This window comes from Ranitomeya variabilis, chromosome 2 (assembly GCF_051348905.1).
Source record: "Ranitomeya variabilis isolate aRanVar5 chromosome 2, aRanVar5.hap1, whole genome shotgun sequence".
NCBI lineage: Eukaryota > Metazoa > Chordata > Amphibia > Anura > Dendrobatidae > Ranitomeya > Ranitomeya variabilis.
The window spans coordinates 898,051,501-898,073,623 of NC_135233.1; the positions used below are offsets into that span (position 1 = coordinate 898,051,501).

Consider the following 22,123-nt stretch of genomic DNA (forward strand, 5'->3'; position numbering starts at 1 on the left):
AGTTCCTTGGGGGGTCTAGTTTCCAAAATGGGGTCACTTGTGGGGGGTTTCTACTGTTTAGGCACATCAGTGGCTCTGCAAACGTAACATGATGCCTGCAGACCAATCCATCAAAGTCTGCATTCCAAAACGTCACTACTTACCTTCCGAGCCCTGACGTGCGCCCAAACAGTGGTTTACCCCCACATATGGGGTACCAGCATACTCACAACAAACTGGACAACAAATATTGGGGTCCAATTTCTCCTGTTATTCTTGTGAAAATAAAAAATTGCTTGCTAAAACATCTTTTTTGAGGAAAGAAAAATGATATTTTATTTTCACGGCTCTGCGTTGTAAACTTCTGTGAAGCACTTGGGGGTTGAACGTGCTCACCACACATCTAGATAAGTTCCTTGGGGGGTCTAGTTTCCAAAATGGGGTCACTTGTGGGGGGTTTCTACTGTTTAGGCACATCAGTAGCTCTGCAAACGTAACATGATGCCTGCAGACCAATCCATCAAAGTCTGCATTCCAAAACGTCACTACTTCCCTTCCGAGCCCCGGCATCTGCCCAAACAGTGGTTTACCCCCACAAATGGGGTATCAGCATACTCAGGAGAAACTGGTCAACAACTCTTGGGGTCAAATTTCTCCTGTTACCCTTGGGAAAATTAAAAAATTCTGGGCTAAAAAAATATTTTTGAGGAAAGGAAACACATTTATTATTTTCACGGCTCTGCGTTATAAACTTCTGTGAAGCACTTGGGGGTTCAAAGTGCTCACCACACATCTAGATAAGTTCCCTTGGGGGTCTAGTTTCCAAAATGGGGTCACTTGTGGGGAGTTCCTACTGTTTAGGCACATCAGGGGCTCTGCAAATGCAACCTGACACCCGCAGAGCATTCCATCAAAGTCTGCATTTCAAAACGTCACTACTTCCCTTCCGAACCCCGACGTGTGACAAAACCAGTGGTTTACCCCCACATATGGGGTATCATCGTACTCAGGACAAACTGGACAACAACATTTGGGGTCCAATTTCTCCTATTACCCTTGGGAAAATAAAAAATTCCGGGCCAAAAATCATTTTTGAGGAAAGAAAAATTATTTTTTATTTTCACGGCTCTGCGTTGTAAACTTCTGTGAAGCACCTGGGGGTTTTAAGTGCTCACTATGCATCTAGATAAGTTCCTTGGGGGGTCTAGTTTCCAAAATGGGGTCACTTGTAGGGGAGCTCCAATGTTTAGGCACACAGGGGCTCTCCAAACGTGACATGGTGTCCGCTAGTGATGGAGATCATTTTTCATTCAAAAAGTCAAATGGCGCTCCTTCCCTTCTGAGCCTTACCATGTGCCCAAACAGTGGTTTACCCCCACATGTGAGGTATCGGTGTACTCAGGAGAAATTGTCCAACAAATTTTAGGATCCATTTTATCCTGTTGCCCATGTGAAAATGAAAAAATTGAGGCTAAAATAATTTTTTTGGGAAAAAAAAAGTACTTTTTCATTTTTACGGATCAATTTGTGAAGCACCTGGGGGTTTAAAGTGCTCACTATGCATCTAGATAAGTTCCTTGGGGGGTCTAGTTTCCAAAATGGGGTCACTTGTGGGGGAGCTCCAATGTTTAGGCACACGGGGGCTCTCCAAACGCGACATGGTGTCCGCTAAAGATTGGAGCCAATTTTTCATTCAAAAAGTCAAATGGCGCTCCTTCCTTTCCGAGCCCTGCCGTGCGCCCAAACAGTGCGGCCGTGCGCCCAAACAGTGGTTTACCTCCACATATGAGGTATCAGCGTACTCAGGACAAATTGGACAACAACGTTCGTGGTCCAGTTTCTCCTTTTACCCTTGGGGAAAATAAAAAAATTGTTGCTAAAAGATCATTTTTGTGACTAAAAAGTTAAATGTTAATTTTTTACTTCCATGTTGCTTCTGCTGCTGTGAAACACCTGAAGGGTTAATAAACTTCTTGAATGTGGTTTTGAGCACCTTGAGGGGTGCAGTTTTTAGAATGGTGTCACTTTTGGGTATTTTCAGCCATATAGACCCCTCAAACTGACTTCAAATGTGAGGTGGTCCCTAAAAAAAATGGTTTTGTAAATTTTGTTGTAAAAATGAGAAATCACTGGTCAAATTTTAACCCTTATAACTTCCTAGCAAAAAAAAAATTTGATTACAAAATTGTGCTGATGTAAAGTAGACATGTGGGAAATGTTATTTATTAACTATTTTGTGTCACATAACTCTCTGGTTTAACAGAATAAAAATTCAAAATGTGAAAATTGCGAAATTTTCAAAATTTTTGCCAAATTTCCGTTTTTTTCACAAATAAACTCAGAAATTATCGACCTAAATTTACCACTAACATGAAGCCCAATATGTCACGAAAAAACAATCTCAGAATCGCTAGGATCCGTTGAAGCGTTCCTGAATTATTACCTCATAAAGGGACACTGGTCAGAATTGCAAAAAACGGCCAGGTCATTAAGGCCAAAATAGGCTGGGTCATGAAGGGGTTAAAAAAAAAAAAAAAAAAGTAAATGGTAAATTAAAAAGCTGCTTCCAATCTCGGCAATTCTGAAAATTTTTCAAAGTTATCACCACATAAAGTGAGAAGTCGGCACTTAAAAATGGGTTTCTGTCGGTAAGGGAGCCTAGAGCTACTTTTGCTGTGAAAACTCATTAAAAGTTTGAGATGGGGCTTTTTACTTTTGTGCTAATTTTCTTAGTCTTTATCAAAGGGGCAATTCTCATGTGAGTAGCTGGAGATGTCTTGTGGCTACTCTTCATTTTTAGCACTGTTTCATTGGTACATACTGCTGTTGCTGACGGTGGCATTTAATGCATGCAAACCTGGGGTTGGTGGGTTGCATGTGACCGTGCTGCAGTATATAGTATAAGCAATTAAAGGTTTAAGTCCCCTAAAGCACTACAGAATACAGTAAAGAACAGTTTTTAATCATGGAAAAATGCAAGTTATCACCCCTCCCCATTAAAATCAAGAAAATACCGAATGTGTGTATTTATAAGGGCTGTGGAGCCTGTAAGACAAACCTGACTCCTCAATTTCTGACTCCCGACTCCACAGCCCTGGTGTGTGTGTATGTATGCATGTGGGTACAGAAAGTATTCAGACCCCTTTAGATTTTTCACTCTTTTTTGAATTTACCAAATGGCTGCAATGACCCAGTTTTTTTTTTTTTTCACATTAATGTACACTCTGCACCCCATCTTGACTGAAAAAAAACAAAAAACAGAAATGTAGAATTTTTTGCATTGAAAACTGAAATATCACATGGTCATAAGTATTCAGACCCTTTTCTCAGACACTCATATGTAAGTCACATGCTGTCCATTTCCTTGTGGTCCTTCTTGAGATAGCTGGACTCCAATGAAGGAGTAGAACTATGTTTAATTAAAGTGATAGGACTTGATTTGGAAAGGCACACACCTGTCTATATAAGACCTCACAGTGCATAACTAAACTAAGACTAAATGAGAATCATGAGGTCAAAGGAACTGGCCAAGCAGCTTGGAGACAGAATTGTGGCAAGGCACAGATCTGGCCAAGGTTACAACAGTATTTCTGCAGTACTCGAGGTTCCTAAGAGCACAGTGTTTTCCATAATCATTAAATGGAAGAAGTGCCATTTGTTTTTTTTGCAGCAAAAGGAGGGAATATCCACAAATATGACCTTGAGAGGTTAATATGGTGTAAATTTGTGTTGCGGTTAACTCTTTCAGGTAACAGTCACTATTGGTATTTGTAAGCCAAAACCAGGAGTCGGTGATAAATACAGAAGTGGTGCATATGTTTCTGTTGCACTTTTCCTCAGATTGTTCCACTCCTGGTTTTGACTTACAAATGTTGACCAAATAATAGTGTGACAATAACCTAAGGCTTTTGGTGTGTTTTTGAAGTATTATTATTATTATTATAGCGCCATTTATTCCATGGCTCTTTACATGTGAGGAGGGGTATACATAAATAAAAACAAGTACAATAATCTTAAACAATACAAGTCACGACTGGTACAGGAGGAGTGAGGACCCTGAACGCGAGGGCTCACAATCTACAAGGGTTAGGTGAGGATAGAGCTGGTCGTGCATCGGTTTGGTTGATCGGTGATTACTGCAGGTTGTAGGCTTGTCAGAAGAGGTAGGTCTTCAGGTTCTTTTTGAAGGTTTCGATGGTAGGTGAGAGTCTGATGTGTTGTGGTAGAGGGTTCCAGAGTAGGGGTGATGCGCGAGAGAAATCTTGTATACGATTGTGGGAAGAGGAGATAAGAGGGGAGTAGCGGAGGAGATCCTGTGAGGATCGGAGGTTGCGTGTAGGTAAGTACTGGGAGACGAGGTCACAGATGTATGGAGGAGACAGGTTGTGGATGGCTTTGTTTTGTTAATGCTTAGGCTTTTGTACTGGAGTCTCTGGGTAAGGCTGCCGTCACACTAGCAGTATTTGGTCAGTATTTTACATCAGTATTTGTAAGCCAAAACCAGGAGTGGGTTATAAATGCAGAAGTGGTGCATATGTTTCTATTATAGTTTTCCTCTAATTGTAAGCCAAAACCAGGAGTGGAACAAATACTGATGTAAAATACTGACCAAATACTGCTAGTGTGATGGCAGCCTAATAGGGAGCCAGTGAAGGGATTGACAGAGGGGAGAGGCCGGGAATAGTGGGGGGACAGGTGGATTAGTTGGGCAGCTGAGTTTAGAATAGATTGGAGGGGTGCGAGAGTGTTAGAGGGGAGGCCACAGAGCAGGAGGTTACAGTAGACGAGGCGGGAGATAAGGGCATGGACTAGGGTTTTTGCAGATTCTTGGTTTAGGAATGTACGGATCCGTGAAATATTTTTGAGTTGAAGGCGGCAGGAAGTGGAAAGGGCTTGGATATGCGGTTTGAAGGAGAGATCTGTGTCAAGGATTACCCCGAGGCAGCGAGCTTGTGGGACTGGGCAGCTGTTTACTGTAATGGATAGGTTCGCTAGGGGAGGGGGGGGTCGCGTGAGATGGGGGGGAAAGACGATGAATTCTGTTTTGTCCATGTTAAGTTTTAGAAATCTAGCGGAGAAGAAGGATGAAATACCGGACAGACGTTGAGGTAGAAAAATTTCTGCACTTAAATTACATTACTTGTATTTTTTCAAGTTTTTTTACTTGTTTGACTCTGTTTTTGTCGATGTGTAATGAGTTTAAGAAAGCTGCTTTGTTTTGGTACTTCTTGCTTTGTTTACTTTAACAAATCTTTATTGCTTTACTTGGGTGCAGATTTCATGCATTTTTGATGCTTTTCCAGTGCAGAAATTCCCTAAAAACGCATGCGCGCAATGTGTTCTAATGTAAGACGATGGGAAAAACTCTGCATACCTGTAAGAGAAATTGACATACTGCGCATTTGAAACACACCACAACAGGTTTTTTTGCTACCCCATCTGAAAGGAAGGGCTGAAAAATGTATGTAGGGGGCCCGACTTTATGAATCAGTAAAAAAAACAAACAAAAAAAACCCTTAAATCAAATGAGCATAATGATGTGAAGACCCTGATTCCAATGATGTTTCTTAATGGGTATATATATAATTTTTTTTTTTTTTTTTAAATTGCTGTTTTCTCTGCTGCAGATCAACCAGTGCTCTGACTGCTGAGCTCTGTATAACCCTGCCCACACCTCCTCGGAACCACAGCTTTCTGTGTACGTTGCATAGGCAGAAAGCTGCCAATCGGTGGGGATGGGGTTATACAGAGCTCATGAACATGGAGGACTACTTGCCAGCAGGTTACTTGTCCCCAGTGATGATCTCCTGCTAATAAAGCTGTGATCTCATAGATTGTAAGCTTGCGATGAGGGCCCTCACTCCTTTTGGTTTCTGTTCTATGTACGGTAATTATTGTTGTGCTGTAATGTCCTTGGCTGTACAAGTCCCCTCTAAATGCAAAGTTGTTTGGAATATGATGGTGCTATAGAAATAAAATTATTTTATCAATATTGCAGCAAATATACCAATTACTGACACGTTGATGGAATCTGGGTCTTGTCCCAACGTCCTGCTCTCAGGTGAGGTAGCAAAAGCCTGGTGAGAAATTCCCTTTTAATATGTCGCTAACTAATAAAGTATAGAAATTGCAAAGTCTTGCAGCTTTCTTTCTGGTCGCTGAGCTCCATAATGAACTGTGGGGTCCTGTTCTGTAGACATCACTTCTCAGCATGGCTTTATTCAGAAAGTGTTACACGTGAATGATTTTTGCTTTGTTCATGATGACCATTCTCGGAAGCATTCTTATAACCCTTGGCCTAAAATACTGCATTTTGTACATCCTATAATAACCATATGTGGAAGATTTCTGCCAAGATTGTAACTGATGGTTCGTGCTGCTTTGTCATTCTTAAAGGGAATTTGTCACCATATTTGGCCTATCTAAATTACTAATATACAGGTTGTAGAATGCAGGGGAAAATGCCTCTCATATCATATGTCTTGTTGATAAATCATCTGTTATCACTTCATGTAAATGAGTTCTTCCAGGCTCTGGGGAGGACATTGCCTGGAAGATAACTCTGCCTCCAGAGCTTATTTTACACGAAGGGGACTTACCAGTGTGAGACAAGTAACTTACACAGAAGAGGAGAATTTCACTTTGTATTCTTGCAAATGCATGTTTTGCTTCTCTCTAAGCTATTGTACTGTGTGCCTGCGAGATGGAAGCTGAGAGGAACCTGCAGATGTCAGGTATAATCACACACAGCTCTGCAGTGAGATCAGGAGAGCGGCCATTACACATCACACTGGTAACTCACCCTTCATGTGAAATATGCTATGTAGACAGTTACCTTCCCATCACCGTCCTCCCCAGAACCTGGCAGAGGTCATTTATGTAAAGTGATAAAAGATAATTCTCAACAAGGCATCTGATATGAGGCATAAAGGCAGGGCCCTCTCCAGGCGAAAGCGTCTGTGAGTCCCTTAACACATACCACAATTCATGATGCACAGATATGGCAGAGAAGTATAGGTATAGTACAATGCCAAAGAGTTCACTTACTTTTTACATTACATGAGTGATATTTATTGCAAATTCTAAAATGGGTCAGAAACCGGACAGTATAGTCCTCCATACAGTATTATGGGCACCACATAGTGCTCCATACAGAATGAGCCCAATATATTGCTCCTTATAGTGTAGTGAGCCACAAATATTGCTCCATACAGTGAGCCCCATATAATACTCCACACAGTATAATGGACCCCATGTAATACTCCACACAGTATAATGGACCCCATGTAATACTCCACACAGTATAATGGACCCCATGTAATACTCCACACAGTATAATGGACCCCATGTAATACTCCACACAGTATAATGGACCCCATGTAATACTTCACACAGTATAATGGACCCCATGTAATACTCCACACAGTATAATGGACCCATGTAATACTCCACACAGTATAATGGACCCCATGTAATACTCCACACAGTATAATGGACCCCATGTAATACTCCACACAGTATAATGGACCCCATGTAATACTCCACACAGTATAATGGACCCCATGTAATACTCCACACAGTATAATGGACCCCATGTAATACTCCACACAGTATAATGGACCCCATGTAATACTCCACACAGTATAATGGACCCCATGTAATACTCCACACAGTATAATGGACCCCATGTAATACTCCACACAGTATAATGGACCCCATGTAATACTCCACACAGTATAATGGACCCCATGTAATACTCCACACAGTATAATGGACCCCATGTAATACTCCACACAGTATAATGGACCCCATGTAATACTCCACACAGTATAATGGACCCCATGTAATACTCCACACAGTATAATGGACCCCATGTAATACTCCACACAGTATAATGGACCCCATGTAATACTCCACACAGTATAATGGACCCCATGTAATACTCCACACAGTATAATGGACCCCATGTAATACTCCACACAGTATAATGGACCCCATGTAATACTCCACACAGTATAATGGACCCCATGTAATACTCCACACAGTATAATGGACCCCATGTAATACTCCACACAGTATAATGGACCCCATGTAATACTCCACACAGTATAATGGACCCCATGTAATACTCCACACAGTATAATGGACCCCATGTAATACTCCACACAGTATAATGGACCCCATGTAATACTCCACACAGTATAATGGACCCCATGTAATACTCCACACAGTATAATGGACCCCATGTAATACTCCACACAGTATAATGGACCCCATGTAATACTCCACACAGTATAATGGACCCCATGTAATACTCCACACAGTATAATGGACCCCATGTAATACTCCACACAGTATAATGGACCCCATGTAATACTCCACACAGTATAATGGACCCCATGTAATACTCCACACAGTATAATGGACCCCATGTAATACTCTACACAGTATAATGGACCCCATGTAATACTCCACACAGTATAATGAGCCCCATGTAATACTCCACACAGTATAATGAGCCCCATATATTGCTCCAAACAGTATATGAAGGGTCCCAAATATTGCTCCATATATGCTGTTTCCCATATATTGCTCCATACATTTAAAAAAAAAAACAAACCTCTGCTCTGCTGTGGACTCCTCAGCGTTGCGGTCTTCCGGCTCTCTGCACTGTGACTGTTCAGGCAGATGGAGCACAGTAGTGACGTCATTGTGCCTTCTCACCTGAAACACTACAGTCGGGAGACGCGGAAGGCGCTGCAGCGGAGGAGCGGGGAGAGGTAAGTATTGCAAGTACTGGGGCCCTGAGCAAGGGAAGGTGGCACTCGCGGGCACTGCCACAAGGCCCCCATAGCACCAGTATCCCCACCTGCTCTGGGCCCTGGCACTTTCCTGGGTGCTGACACTGGGCCTGCATACAGGAATCGCTCTCCTCAGCTGTCTCTAACTTGTATATGTTTAAAAAAAAAAAAAATTCTAGAAAATACCAGTGGCTGTGATGGCATATCTGAATACACTGGAAATCTTCTGGATTACAGCAGGAAAAATGTTTCTAAAAAAATAACCATTGGAATGTATATCCTAAAGAACCTGGTGAAATGCCCCTGAAGCCAAATTTGGGATCAGTAGAACACTGGAAACTATTGCTTCTCGAATTGAATGCTGCCACTTGTAGCTAATCCACGTGGCGGCATACGTAGTTCCCTCACACTGTATATTCTACTGTATTGGCCTGTGCCCGTGACGCTGTATAAAAACTCCTAATGTGTCAGTCGGCCATATCATTACGTTCCTGCCAGATGTAAAAATACAGATGCCATGGGTCTTTAATTGATATGGTAACTCCTTTTCCAACTTGCAGTAAAGGCACTGTTGTCCGCTCACTGACACTAGTAGGTTTGCTCCATAAGGAAAGGTTCCTGTAATCTTATCTTGTCTGTATTATGGCTGCCGTCTCTAGACCCCATACCCTCAAATATAAAGGGAAACCTATGAATATGACTGCTTACAGCAAGGCGATTTCCAAAATCCCGTGTGTGAGGTGTCTCCAAGCACCACAACATGTAAGGCTCAGTATCTAGGTTTCCCAGTATATTGTCCTACATTTGCACATGTTGAAGTAAGGCCTTGGCATCCATGCTTGCCTGTGGATTGTGTGGCATGAGCGGTCAGCAGTGGCCCCGCAGTTCTAGTCCTTCTGGCCAGGAGGCCACATCACTTCCTTTTGTGTTCCCCCAACAATGGGCAGGTTCTGATTGTACCCTTGACTGTGGAAAGCGTCCTTGCAGTGGTCCTCTGCTCTCGGCAGCTTGTTTACACTGGCATGTTGCGGGAGGCTGCCAGCTGCTTATTGAACCAACAGGAGATTCCAGGAACAAATGAACCTTTTCTGTGAAGGCAGCGTAAATCCAGCAAGTTTACTTCTGAACGTGACTGTGTGTTTTTAATTAACTACGCATTTGTAACTCGCAGTATAGACGCAAGTATCTGGCACTGCAGTAAAGTCATTCCTAACGTCTGTCTGAAGCCGCTCAAAGGGGTTGTCTAACGTTAAAATGGTATTTTTGCATAAGGTTTCTGATGTATAAAATGGCAAACAAAGCATGTACTGTCTCCTGCTGGGTCTACTCTGCCTCTGCGCCATTTCTTCGATCTCTGGTGGGCTACAGCAATGATGTAACATTTATGGCACATGTGAATAGCTAATGTATTTACTTTTATTAGTTTCAATGATGAGGATGTCTTGTCAAGACAGTCTGTGTATATGTCCTATTGGAGCATATGGATGTCGTAAAGGACCACTTCTGTCAGTTGCTGCGGCAGACCCTATCAGTCCAAGCCTTAAGTGGTTGAATAGCTGACATGCATTGCTGTGATGCCAGCCACTACTTCCACGGCTGGTAACAGCTGATCACGGGGTGTGAGAAACCCTGGACGCTGAGTGAGGCCAGTTTGTAAGCAGACCACCAGATTTGGACTGACCTACTTGGTCTCCTGACCAAAACTCATAATGTTCTGTATGCCCATGAGACTGCTGTGGTCACTTACATTGTAGTAGTGTTTGGCATTTGCCATCCTATGGGCTGAAGAAAGTTTTTAAAGAGGAAAATCCTTTTTACAAAGCGGTAGAACTGTCCTTTGTGTGTGATACAGCTGTATTTGTGTGTATTGAATAGTGGTGATTTTTATGTGCATGTGTGGCTGAATTTTACATTTTGAAACTATTGGTTGCCACTGAATGTTTTGCTCCTGGTGAAGAAAAACGTTGTTTATCCTGTGAATTTGTATTTTGTTATACCTGTCCCTGATGAACCACATACCTTGTCCACTTCACTGGTTCTCCTTCCATCCTCCATGGCTCTAGACAGGATGTGTTTCACATGCTGGGCAGCAGATATCTGGTAGAAACCTGATCATTCAGTGTCTCCTCAGCAGATCATGGTGTGTTGTATGTGAAGAGAGGAAAATTACATGACTACCGTGCAGTAGAGGGTCATGCAGGCAGCTGTTGATAGTCAGTGATGAGAAGAGGTAAATTATGTAACTAGTCCTTTACGGTGGTTATCCAACCTAAGGCCGCACAGCAGAATAACTACTGTGCTGCACAGAGCTGTGCTGTAAAAAGAAAATGGCCTACTACTGAGCTTTAGGGCCCACGCGGACAAGCCCGAAAATGGGATGTTTGCTACCTGATTATAAATTGGACAGCACATTGACCAATGTTTATTCAATGGGGATCAACAGATGATTTTTCTCGTGGTCTGACTGTCCCTGGCAAAAAAAAATCTCTGCATGCGCTGCCTTCTACTGAGCCACAGATGAGACTCGCCCATTGGTCTCTGGGTACGTTTTTAAAAGCGAGGGGGAAAGAAAAAAAATTCTGTTCCTGCACAAAAACATCATCTGTGTGGCATCAGATTTTTACCGATTATTTGTATTATGAACCTAAAAACTTTTTTTTTTTTTGGGCAGCTATCTGAAAACTAATCTCGCACAGATGTCATATGAATGAAAATTAGTTGAAAATCATCTTATTTTTTTGGATAATACTCAGACAATTTTTCATAAGGGTTCGTCTGTAGCTGGCCATTTTTTTTTTTTTTTCTTTGCTTATATTCTCAAAAAAAATCTGTGTTTTGACATTTTTAATAAACGGCTTTCATTCCTCCCCATTATCATAAACCTATTCACAAGAATGTATAGCCAAAAGGGAGGTAAAGCAATGTAAGTCTTTATTGAAAACCTATACAAAGATTAATTAGGGCACAGTGGGCAAACACTATATAGGTGTCAGTCACATAGCAGGGACCCTCAGAAAAGGAGCACAGAGTCGATCTGAACAGATTGTCTCACTGTCATGAATGGCTACATCAGGGGTACATCTCAGTCAGGGCTGTGGAGTCTGTAAGGCTACTTTCACACTAGCGTCGGGCCCGGCCCATCGCAGTGCGTCGGGCCGAGGTTACCGACGCTAGCGTTCTCTGCGCCGCACAACGGGGGCAGCGGATGCATTTTTCCAGCGCATCCGCTGCCCCATTGTGAGGCGCGGGGAGGTTGGGGCGGAGCGGACCGTCGGCAGCAAAAAAAGTTACATGTAGCGTTTTTTGCAGCCGACGGTCCACCCCAATACGGCGCAACCGTCGCACGACGGTTGCGACGTGTCAATGCGTCGCTAATGTTAGTCAATGGGAAAAAAACGCATCCTGCAAGCACTTTTGCAGGATGCGTTTTTTTGCCAAAACGACGCATTGCGACGTATTGTAAAAAACGCGTGAAAGTAGCCTAAGCCAAACCTCCGACTCCCGACTCAGTCCACAACCCTGATCTCAATCCTGTTTTTTAGGGATTCAGATAGAAGCCACCAACCTAGCAGAACCTAGTCTGTTCCAGGCCTGAGCTGCTAGTAGTATAGTAGTATTCTGCCCATCAATTACTCCTTGACGTGGTTTTTTACTCTGTGGCAAACAAATCTGTGCTCATCAGTTTTTGTGCTCCTTTCCGAATGAGGACAGCTTTGGAGGCATTGTGCGGCTGGTCATCACACAGATTTTGCTGCTGAATATGCAATAACATCTGCATAAGCATAAATGTGAGGGTGTAACCAATAGGGGTGTCTCTTCTCTCCTAAAAGTTTAAGGGGAAGATATGGCTCTATTGTTTCTTATTCCCTGGTGTTTCAGTCCAGCAATTTGCTTCTTGTGATTTTTTTTTTTTTTTTTTTTGTTACTAATTTAGGGTTTTGTTAAATATTGAACCCCCTTTTTAGAGGGGATTTCTTCCTTCTTGTCCTCTCTGCTGTGAGGTAGTATGAAGACTGAATGCATAACTGGAGGCTTGCATAGTTGTCATAGCAACTGCTTCAGAACTTGATGATGACCTTTGGATACCGTCTCCCATTTCTATCCAGATCAAGCATATTCTCTAAATCTAGTCAGAGGCGCCATGAATCATATGTAAGCCTGGCTGTACTGTATTTCTGAAGTGTTCTTCTCGGATTAGCAGAGACTAAGGCTACGTTCACATTTGCGTTGTGCGCCGCAGCGTCGGCGCCGCAACGCACAACGCAAACAAAAACGCAGCAAAACGCATGCACAACGCTGCGTTTTGCGCCGCATGCGTCCTTTTTTTTTATTGATTTTGGACGCAGCAAAAATGCAACTTGCTGCGTCCTCTGCGCCCGGACGCGGGCGCCGCAGGGACGCATGCGGCGCAAAACGCAAGTGCGACGCATGTCCATGCGCCCCCATGTTAAATATAGGGGCGCATGACGCATGCGGCGACGCTGCGGCGCCCGACGCTGCGGCGCAGACCGCAAATGTGAACGTAGACTTACTGAAGAGTCCCTCACACAGTGCTGCCTGGGGTAGGTGGGAAGGCCTAACAACCAGGAAATACAGGATCCAAGCAGCGCTGTTACCATAGACTTTACAGTGCGCTCATATCGGATGTGTTGTTGCAGAGAAATCATCTTTTTATCGCTTTTTATATAAGTGACCTCTTTCCAGGCTTAGGGCAGAGGGTGCCTGGCGATAACGCTGCCCCCAGAGCTTACCGTATTTTAAATACAAGGGGCAGTTGCCAGTAAGATGTGTAATGGTTCCCACTGTTACCAGTGTGTTGTGTAATCACCGCTCTCAGCTCTCCTGATACTGACACATCTGCAGGTTCCTCTCAGCTTCCATCTCACAGGCAGACAGGGCTGCAATATTGTTGCATTACAGCAGAGAGAAGCAAAACATGTTTGCAAGAAGACACATCTGTGTTGGTTACTTGTCTCACACTGGGAACGCCTCCATATAAAACAATATCTGGAGGCAGAGTTATCTCCAGGCACTGTCCGCCCCTGAGCCTCAAAGAGGTCACTTATATAAAGTGATAAAAGATGATTTCTCAGCAACAACACATTTTATGAGACACACAGGGCGGACTGTTTTCAGCAGTTTATAGCCTGTATGCCCGTATTAATAGTTTAGCATTCTGACTTCCAGCAAGTCAGAAGCTGCACTCACAAAATGGTGCAGGGGGACCGGAGCGGCACCGAAAAAAACCGACTATGACAGAGTGAGTGTATCCCGGGGGCAGGGGACTTCCATTTAGAGTGCTATTCCAGTGCTGGAAAAGAAACGCTGGAGTGGAGCTTTAATTCTACTCAATATTAAATTATATTAATTTTGTTAATTTTAATAGAAGAAGAATTAATTTCAGCCTGTTGGTTCCACAATTACGGTCTCTCATAACCCCTCAGAAGAATGGATTGCTCGCCACTGGTCTAAAGGGATTGTCAACCCTCCCTTTAGGCCAGGGGCGAGCAATTCATTCTTCTGAGGGGTTACGACAGTAATTGTGGGACCAATAGGCTGAAATTAATTCTTCTTCTATTAATATTAGCATAAAATTAACTTAAAAATAATATAAAATGAATTGTCATGTGCACTGTGCTCCTGCACAGTCAGGGCAGATGTTCAGGCCTGAGACTTTTTTTTTTCAGACCGGGCTTGTTCTAGGCAAGTGAGTGCTATAAATGAAGCTAAGGTGAGGTGTGTGGCATTGTGATTAACCACTTTTCAACGGAGACCTACTGGTATGTCATATGCCAAGTCCTCTACCCTTACAGGTTCGGAGCCCGCATTTTTGCTGGTAGACGATGGTGGTTTTTCAGCCATTATCTGCCTCTTACAGCCGGGAGCAAGGCATTGACTGACAGCAACTTTTAGCAGATTATCAATGTTGGCGACATTTACAGCGCACAGGAGATGCGCTGTTCTAACCACCCATCTGCGCCAACCGCTTGCCATAACAGCCTGGGGTCTGCTGAATACCCCTGCGCCTGACATGGCATAACAGTAGTCTTACGGAAGTGAACCTGTGATTTTTGCAATATTGTTATATTGCTGTATAGTGCAATCAATCAAACGATCACTAGTTCATACAAAATAAAGAAATTAAAACGTTGTTAAAAATGTAAGAATACTATAAGTTTTAATCTCCCCAGTTTCCCTCCCAAAAAAAAGTTTTTTTTTTTGTGTTTTTTTTTTTTAACCCCTTCATGACCCAGCCTATTTTGGCCTTAATGACCTTGCCGTTTTTTGAAATTCTGACCAGTGTCCCTTTATGAGGTAATAACTCAGGAACGCTTCAACGGATCCTAGCGATTCTGAGATTGTTTTTTCGTGACATATTGGGCTTCATGTTAGTGGTAAATTTAGGTCGATAATTTCTGAGTTTATTTGTGAAAAAAACGGAAATTTGGCAAAAAAATTGAAAATTTCGCAATTTTCACATTTTGAATTTTTATTCTGTTAAACCAGAGAGTTATGTGACACAAAATAGTTAATAAATAACGTTTCCCACATGTCTACTTTACATCAGCACAATTTTGGAAACAATTTTTTTTTTTGCTAGGAAGTTATAAGGGTTAAAATTTGACCAGTGATTTCTCATTTTTACAACAAAATTTACAAAACCATTTTTTTTAGGGACCACCTCACATTTGAAGTCATTTTGAGGGTTCTATATGGCTGAAAATACCCAAAAGTGACACCATTCTAAAAACTGCACCCCTCAAGGTGCTCAAAACCACATTCAAGAAGTTTATTAACCCTTTAGGTGTTTCACAGCAGCAGAAGCAACATGGAAGTAAAAAATGAACATTTAACTTTTTAGTCACAAAAATGATCTTTTAGCAACAATTTTTTTATTTTCCCAGCGGTAAAAGGAGAAACTGGACCACGAACGTTGTTGTCCAATTTGTCCTGAGTACGCTGATACCTCATATGTGGGGGTAAACCACTGTTTGGGCGCACGGCAGGGCTCGGAAGGGAAGGAGCGCCATTTGACTTTTTGAATGAAAAATTGGCTCCAATCTTTAGCGGACACCATGTCACGTTTGGAGAGCCCCCGTCTGCCTAAACATTGGAGCTCCCCCACAAGTGACCCCATTTTGGAAACTAGACCCCCCAAGGAACTTATCTAGAAGCATAGTGAGCACTTTAAACCCCCAGGTGCTTCACAAATTGATCCGTAAAAATGAAAAAGTACTTTTTTTTCACAAAAAAATTATTTTAGCCTCAATTTTTTCATTTTCACATGGGCAACAGGATAAAATGGATCCTAAATTTTGTTGGGCAATTTCTCCTGAGTACACCAATACCTCACATGTGGGGGTAAACCACTGTTTGGGCACATGGTAAGGCTCGGAAGGGAAGGAGCGCCATTTGACTTTTTGAATGAAAAATTATCTCCATCGTTAGCGGACACCATGTCGCGTTTGGAAAGCCCCTGTGTGCCTAAACATTGGAGCTCCTCCACAAGTGACCCCATTTTGGAAACTAGACCCCCCAAGGAACTCATCTAGAGGCATAGTGAGCACTTTAAACCCCCAGGTGCTTCACAAATTGATCCGCAAAAATGAAAAAGTACTTTTTTTTCACACAATTTCTTTTAGCCTCAATTCTTTCATTTTCACATGGGCAACAGGATAAAATGGATCCTAAAATTTGTTGGGCAATTTCTCCTGAGTATGCCGATACCTCATATGTGGGGGTAAACCACTGTTTGGGTGCACGGCAAGGCTCGGAAGGGGAGGCGTCCCATTTGACTTTTTGAATGGAAAATTAGCTCCAATCGTTAGCGGACACCATGTCGCGTTTGGAGAGCCCCTGTGTGCCTAAACATTGGAGCTCCCCTACAAGTGACCCCATTTTGGAAACTAGACCCCCCAAGGAACTTATCTAGATGCATAGTGAGCACTTATAACCCCCAGGTGCTCCACAGAAGTTTATAACGCAGAGCCGTGAAAATAAAAAAATAAATTTTCTTTCCTCAAAAATGATTTTTAGCCCAGAATTTTTTATTTTCCCAAGGGTAATAGGAGAAATTGGACCCCAAATTTTGTTGTCCAGTTTGTCCTGAGTACGGTGATACCCCATATGTGGGGGTAAACCACTGTTTGGGCACACGGCAGGGCTCGGAAGGGAAGGCACGCCATTTGGCTTTTTGAATGGAAAATTAGCTCCAATCATTAGCGGACACCATGTCGCGTTTGGAGAGCCCCTGTGTGCCTAAACATTGGAGCTCCCGCACAAGTGACCCCATTTTGGAAACTAGACCTCCCAAGGAACTAATCTAGATGTGTGGTGAGCACTTTGAACCCCCAAGTGCTTCTCAGAAGTTTATAACGCAGAGCCGTGAAAATAAAAAATGTTTCCTTTCCTCAAAAATATTTTTTAGCCCAGAATTTTTTTATTTTTGCAAGAGTAACAGGAGAAATTGGACCCCAAAAGTTGTTGACCAGTTTCTCCTGAGTACGCTGATACCCCATATGTGGGGGTAAACCACTGTTTTGGCACACGTCGGGGTTCGGAAGGGAAGTAGTGACGTTTTGAAATGCAGACTTTGATGGAATGCTCTGCGGGCATCAGGTTGCGTTTGCAGAGCCCCTGATGTGCCTAAACAGTAGGAAATCCCCACAAGTGACTCCATTTTGGAAACTAGACCCCCAAGGGAACTTATCTAGATGTGTGGTGAGCACTTTGAACCCCCAAATGCTTCACAGAAGTTTATAACGCAGAGCCGTGAAAATAATAAATGTGTTTCCTTTCCTCAAAAATATTTTTTTAGCCCAGAATTTTTTATTTTTGCAAGAGTAACAGGAGAAATTGGACCCCAAAAGTTGTTGTCCAGTTTCTCCTGAGTACGCTGATACCCCATATGTGGGGGTAAACCACTGTTTGGGCACATGCCGGGGCTCGGAAGGGAAGTAGTGACGTTTTGGAATGCAGACTTTGATGGAATGGTCTGCGGGCGTCACATTGCATTTGCAGAGTCCCTGATGTGCCTAAACAGTAGAAACACCCCACAAGTGACCCCATTTTGGAAACTAGACCCCCCAAGGAACTTATCTAGATGTGTGGTGAGCACGTTCAACCCCCAAGTGCTTCACAGAAGTTTACAACGCAGAGCCGTGAAAATAAAAAATCATTTTTCTTTCCTCAAAAAAGATGTTTTAGCAAGCAATTTTTTATTTTCACAAGGGTAACAGGAGAATTTGGACCCCAATATTTGTTGCCCAGTTTGTTGTGAGTATGCTGATACCCCATATGTGGGGGTAAACCACTGTTTGGGCGCACGTCAGGGCTCGGAAGGGAAGTAGTGACATTTGAAATGCAGACTTTGATGGAATGGTCTGCGGGCGTCACATTGCATTTGCAGAGTCCCTGATGTGCCTAAACAGTAGAAACACCTCACAAGTGACCCCATTTTGGAAACTAGACCCCCGAAGGAACTTATCTAGATGTGTGGTGAGCACTTTCAACCCCCAAGTGCTTCACAGAAGTTTATAACGCAGAGCCGTGAAAATAAAAAATAATTGTTCTTTCCTCAAAAATTATGTTTTAGCAAGTAATTTTTTATTTTTGCAAGGGTAACAGGAGAAATTGGACCCCAACAGTTGTTGCCCAGTTTGTCCTGAGTACGCTGGTACCCCAAATGTGGGGGTAAACCACTGTTTGGGCGCACGTCGGGGCTTGGAAGGGAGGGAGCACCATTTGACTTTTTGAATGCAAGATTGGCTGGAATCAATGGTGGCGCCATGTTGCGTTTGGAGACCCCTGATGTGCCTAAACAGTGGAAACCCCTCAATTCTAACTTCAACACTAACCCCAACACACCCCTAATCCTAATCCCAACTGTAGCCATAACCCTAATCACAAACCTAACCCCAACACACCCCTAACCACAACCCTAACCGCAACACACCCGTAACCCTAATTCCAACCCTAATCCTAACCCTAATCCCAACCGTAGCCCTAATCCCAACCCTAACCACAACTGTAACCCCAACACACCCCTAACCCTATCCGTAACCCTAACCACAAGCCTAATCTTAACCCTATTTCAAACCCTAGCCCTAATTCCAACCCTAACTCTAATTCCAACCCTAACCCTAAGGCTATGTGCCCACGTTGCGAATTCGTGTGAGATTTTTCCGCACGATTTTTGAAAAATCTGCAGGTAAAAGGCACTGCGTTTTACCTGCGGATTTACAGCAGATTTCCAGTGTTTTTTTGTGCGGATTTCACCTGCGGATTCCTATTGAGGAACAGGTGTAAAACGCTGCGGAATCCGCACAAAGAATTGACATGCTGCGGAAAATACAACGCAGCGTTTCTGCACGGAATTTTCCGCACCATGGGCACAGCGGATTTGGTTTTCCTTAGGTGTACATGGTACTGTAAACCTGATGGAAAACTGCTTCGAATTCGCAGCGGCCAATCCGCTGCGGATCCGCGGCCAATCCGCTGCGGATCCGCGGCCAATCCGCTGCGGATCCGCGGCCAATCCGCTGCGGATCCGCGGCCAATCCCCTGCGGATCCGCTGTCAATCCGCTGCGGATCCGCGGCCGATCCGCTGCGGATCCGCTGCGGATCCGCGGCCGATCCGCTGCGGATCCGCTGCCGATCCGCTGCGGATCCGCTGCCGATCCGCGGCCCATCCGCTGCGGATCCGCTGCCAATCCGCTGCGGATCCGCGGCCGATCCGCTGCCGATCCGCTGCCGATCCGCGGCCGATCCGTTGCCGATCCGCGGCCGATCCGCTGCCGATCCGCTGCGGATCCGCGGCCGATCCGCTCTGTGTGCACATGCCATAACCCTACCCGTAACCCTAACCCTACCCCTAACCCTACCCCTAGTTCTAACCCTAGTTCTAATCCTAACCCTAGTGGAAAAAAAAAAAAAAAAAATTCTTTATTTTATTATTGTCCCTATGGGGGTGATAAAGGGGGGGGGGTGTTATTTATTATTTTTTTATTTTGATCGCTGTGATAGAACCTACCACAGCGATCAAAATGTACCTGTAAGGAATCTGCCGACTGGCAGATTCGGCGGGCGCACTGAGCATGCGCCCGCCATTTTCCAACATGGCGGCGCCCAGCGAGGAGACGGCCGGACACCGGGAGGATCGGTAAGTATGAAGGGGTGGTGGGGGGGTGGATCGGAGCACGGGGGGGGGGGGAACGGAGCACAGGGGGGGTGGGTCTGGGCAAGGAGGGAGCGGACAGGAGGACGGGGGAGCCGGCAGGCGGACGGAGGGGACCGGACCCCATAACGGAGGACGGGGGGGGGCGATCGGTGGGCGTGGGGGGGGGCACTTCAGTATTTCCAGCCATGGCCGATGATATTGCAGCATCGGCCATGGCTGGATTGTAATATTTCACCAGTTTTTTAGGTGAAATATTACAAATCGCTCTGATTGGCAGTTTCACTTTCAACAGCCAATCAGAGCGATCGTAGCCACGGGGGGGTGAAGCCACCCCCCCTGGGCTGAAGTACCACTCCCCCTCTCCCTGCAGATCGGGTAAAATAGGAGTTAACCCCTTCACCCGATCTGCAGGGACGCGATCATTCCATGACGCCACATAGGCATCATGGGTCGGATTGGCACGGGTTTTCATGACGCCTACGTGGCGTCATGGGTCGGGAAGGGGTTAAAGGGAACCGGTCACCCCCAAAATCGAAGGTGTGCTAAGCCCACCAACATCAGGGGCTTATCTACAGCATTCTGTAATACTGTAGATAAGCCCCTGATGTATCCTGAAAGATGAGAAAAAGAGGTTAGATTATACTCACCCAAGTGGAGAAGTCCATTACCTTTTATGTACTAGGGTACAACAAGATGTTAATAGTTAAAGGTTTTTTTTTTAATCCCGTTCTTGTATTCTGCATGCTATAAAAATTGTAGTTGATTATCTGCTAATTATCAGTTCGACACTGCTCCTCTACCGCTGACCAAGCACTTGTTTCCTCTCGGACTTTTTTAACATAGCCAATAAATGGCTTCAACAGTGAGAGGTTGGTCAGTGTTCGTCAGGCAGAGAGAAGTGTGCAGCTGTGCAGTTCTTTTGGTGATTTCAGTGATTGGGAAGCACAATGTTTTAAGTACTCTTCGATCAATAATGCAAACCTGTCAGCAGGATTTTGCTAAGTAAACTACAGGCATTGTCAGGATGGCAGTGTTAAACTGATTAAAATGATACCTGGGGTGAAGAAATCTGTCTTGTGGTTCTTGTGTAATCTGTTAGAAGTTTTCAGTTAATGAGATGCCTATGCTTTGGCGTGGGACTGTAGGCAGTCTTATCTTCCTGCTCTAGGCTAGAGAAACCAAGGAAAGACCTGCCCGCAGACCACCCCGAAGCACAAACCGTCTATCTGTATGATGAGGAACATGTTTGTGCTTTGGGGTAGCCTGTGGGCAGGTTTTTCCTTGTTTTCTTTGGCCTAGAGCAGGAAGATGAGACTGCCTACAGTCCCACCCCAGAGCACGAGCATCTCATAAACTGAAAACTTGTAACATAGATTACACAAGAACCACAAGATGGATTTCTTCATCCCAGGTATCATTTTAATCAGTTTAATACTGCCAACCTGACAATGCCTTTAGTTTAATTGGCATAATCCCGCTGAGAAGTTCGCTTTAAGGAAGCAAATTGCGAATAAGATGTAAACTCTTCTAGCAAGTTTTCTTCCTTGCTAAAATTCCTTAACCTCAAAAAATTACGGTCTTCAATTCCTGTATGATAACAGAATGGATAAGTGCGAGGCTTCCCATATAGATCTGTGAATGGAAGTACGCCCTTGTAACCACTGGATTGCCTACAGCCACCTTTATAACCACACTGTATATATTGTAGGATTTCTATATAAACCTTTTTTTCAATCTTGTGTTTTCCAGGTAACTCACATTTACGTTCTGCAGCCATTGCTCTCAGACGATTGGGAAATTATCGGTTTTCTCTGGTGAGTTGATGAATATGAAGCTTTTTTTAGTGTTGCATTTTGCCATTTTTAAATCTGTTTTTGCTCAATCTCTCCCTTATTGAAATAAAGGTAAGCCACCTAATAATGTAACTGTTGCATGTATAGATATTGCTGTTCATGTCAGGCCCTGTCCCCAGTGGGGCACAGTCTAATTTTTCAGAGATAGAAAAGTTCTCTTTAACCCCTTACTGAAATAACTTACATTTATGTCATATGCTTGCTCCCTGACATTGATGCAGGGTCAGAAACCTAGCCTTCATCTTTCCCAGCAGATGAGTATGATATTTGTCTCATGATATTTGCCACCCTTTTCCTCTAACAGGATTTT

At 43.8% G+C, this 22,123-nt stretch overlaps 1 protein-coding gene across 4 annotated transcripts in view; it reads left to right on the forward strand.

Annotated features, from left to right (window-relative positions):
* The window catches only part of TBL1XR1 (TBL1X/Y related 1), a 180,905-nt gene that overhangs the window by 97,664 nt on the left and 61,118 nt on the right, over positions 1-22,123 (forward strand). For all 4 annotated transcript variants that reach the window (XM_077290504.1, XM_077290501.1, XM_077290500.1 and 1 more), the window contains one exon: positions 21,710-21,774. The gene's annotated coding sequence lies outside the window, so the exon portion shown is untranslated. The remainder of the gene's footprint in view (positions 1-21,709; positions 21,775-22,123) is intronic.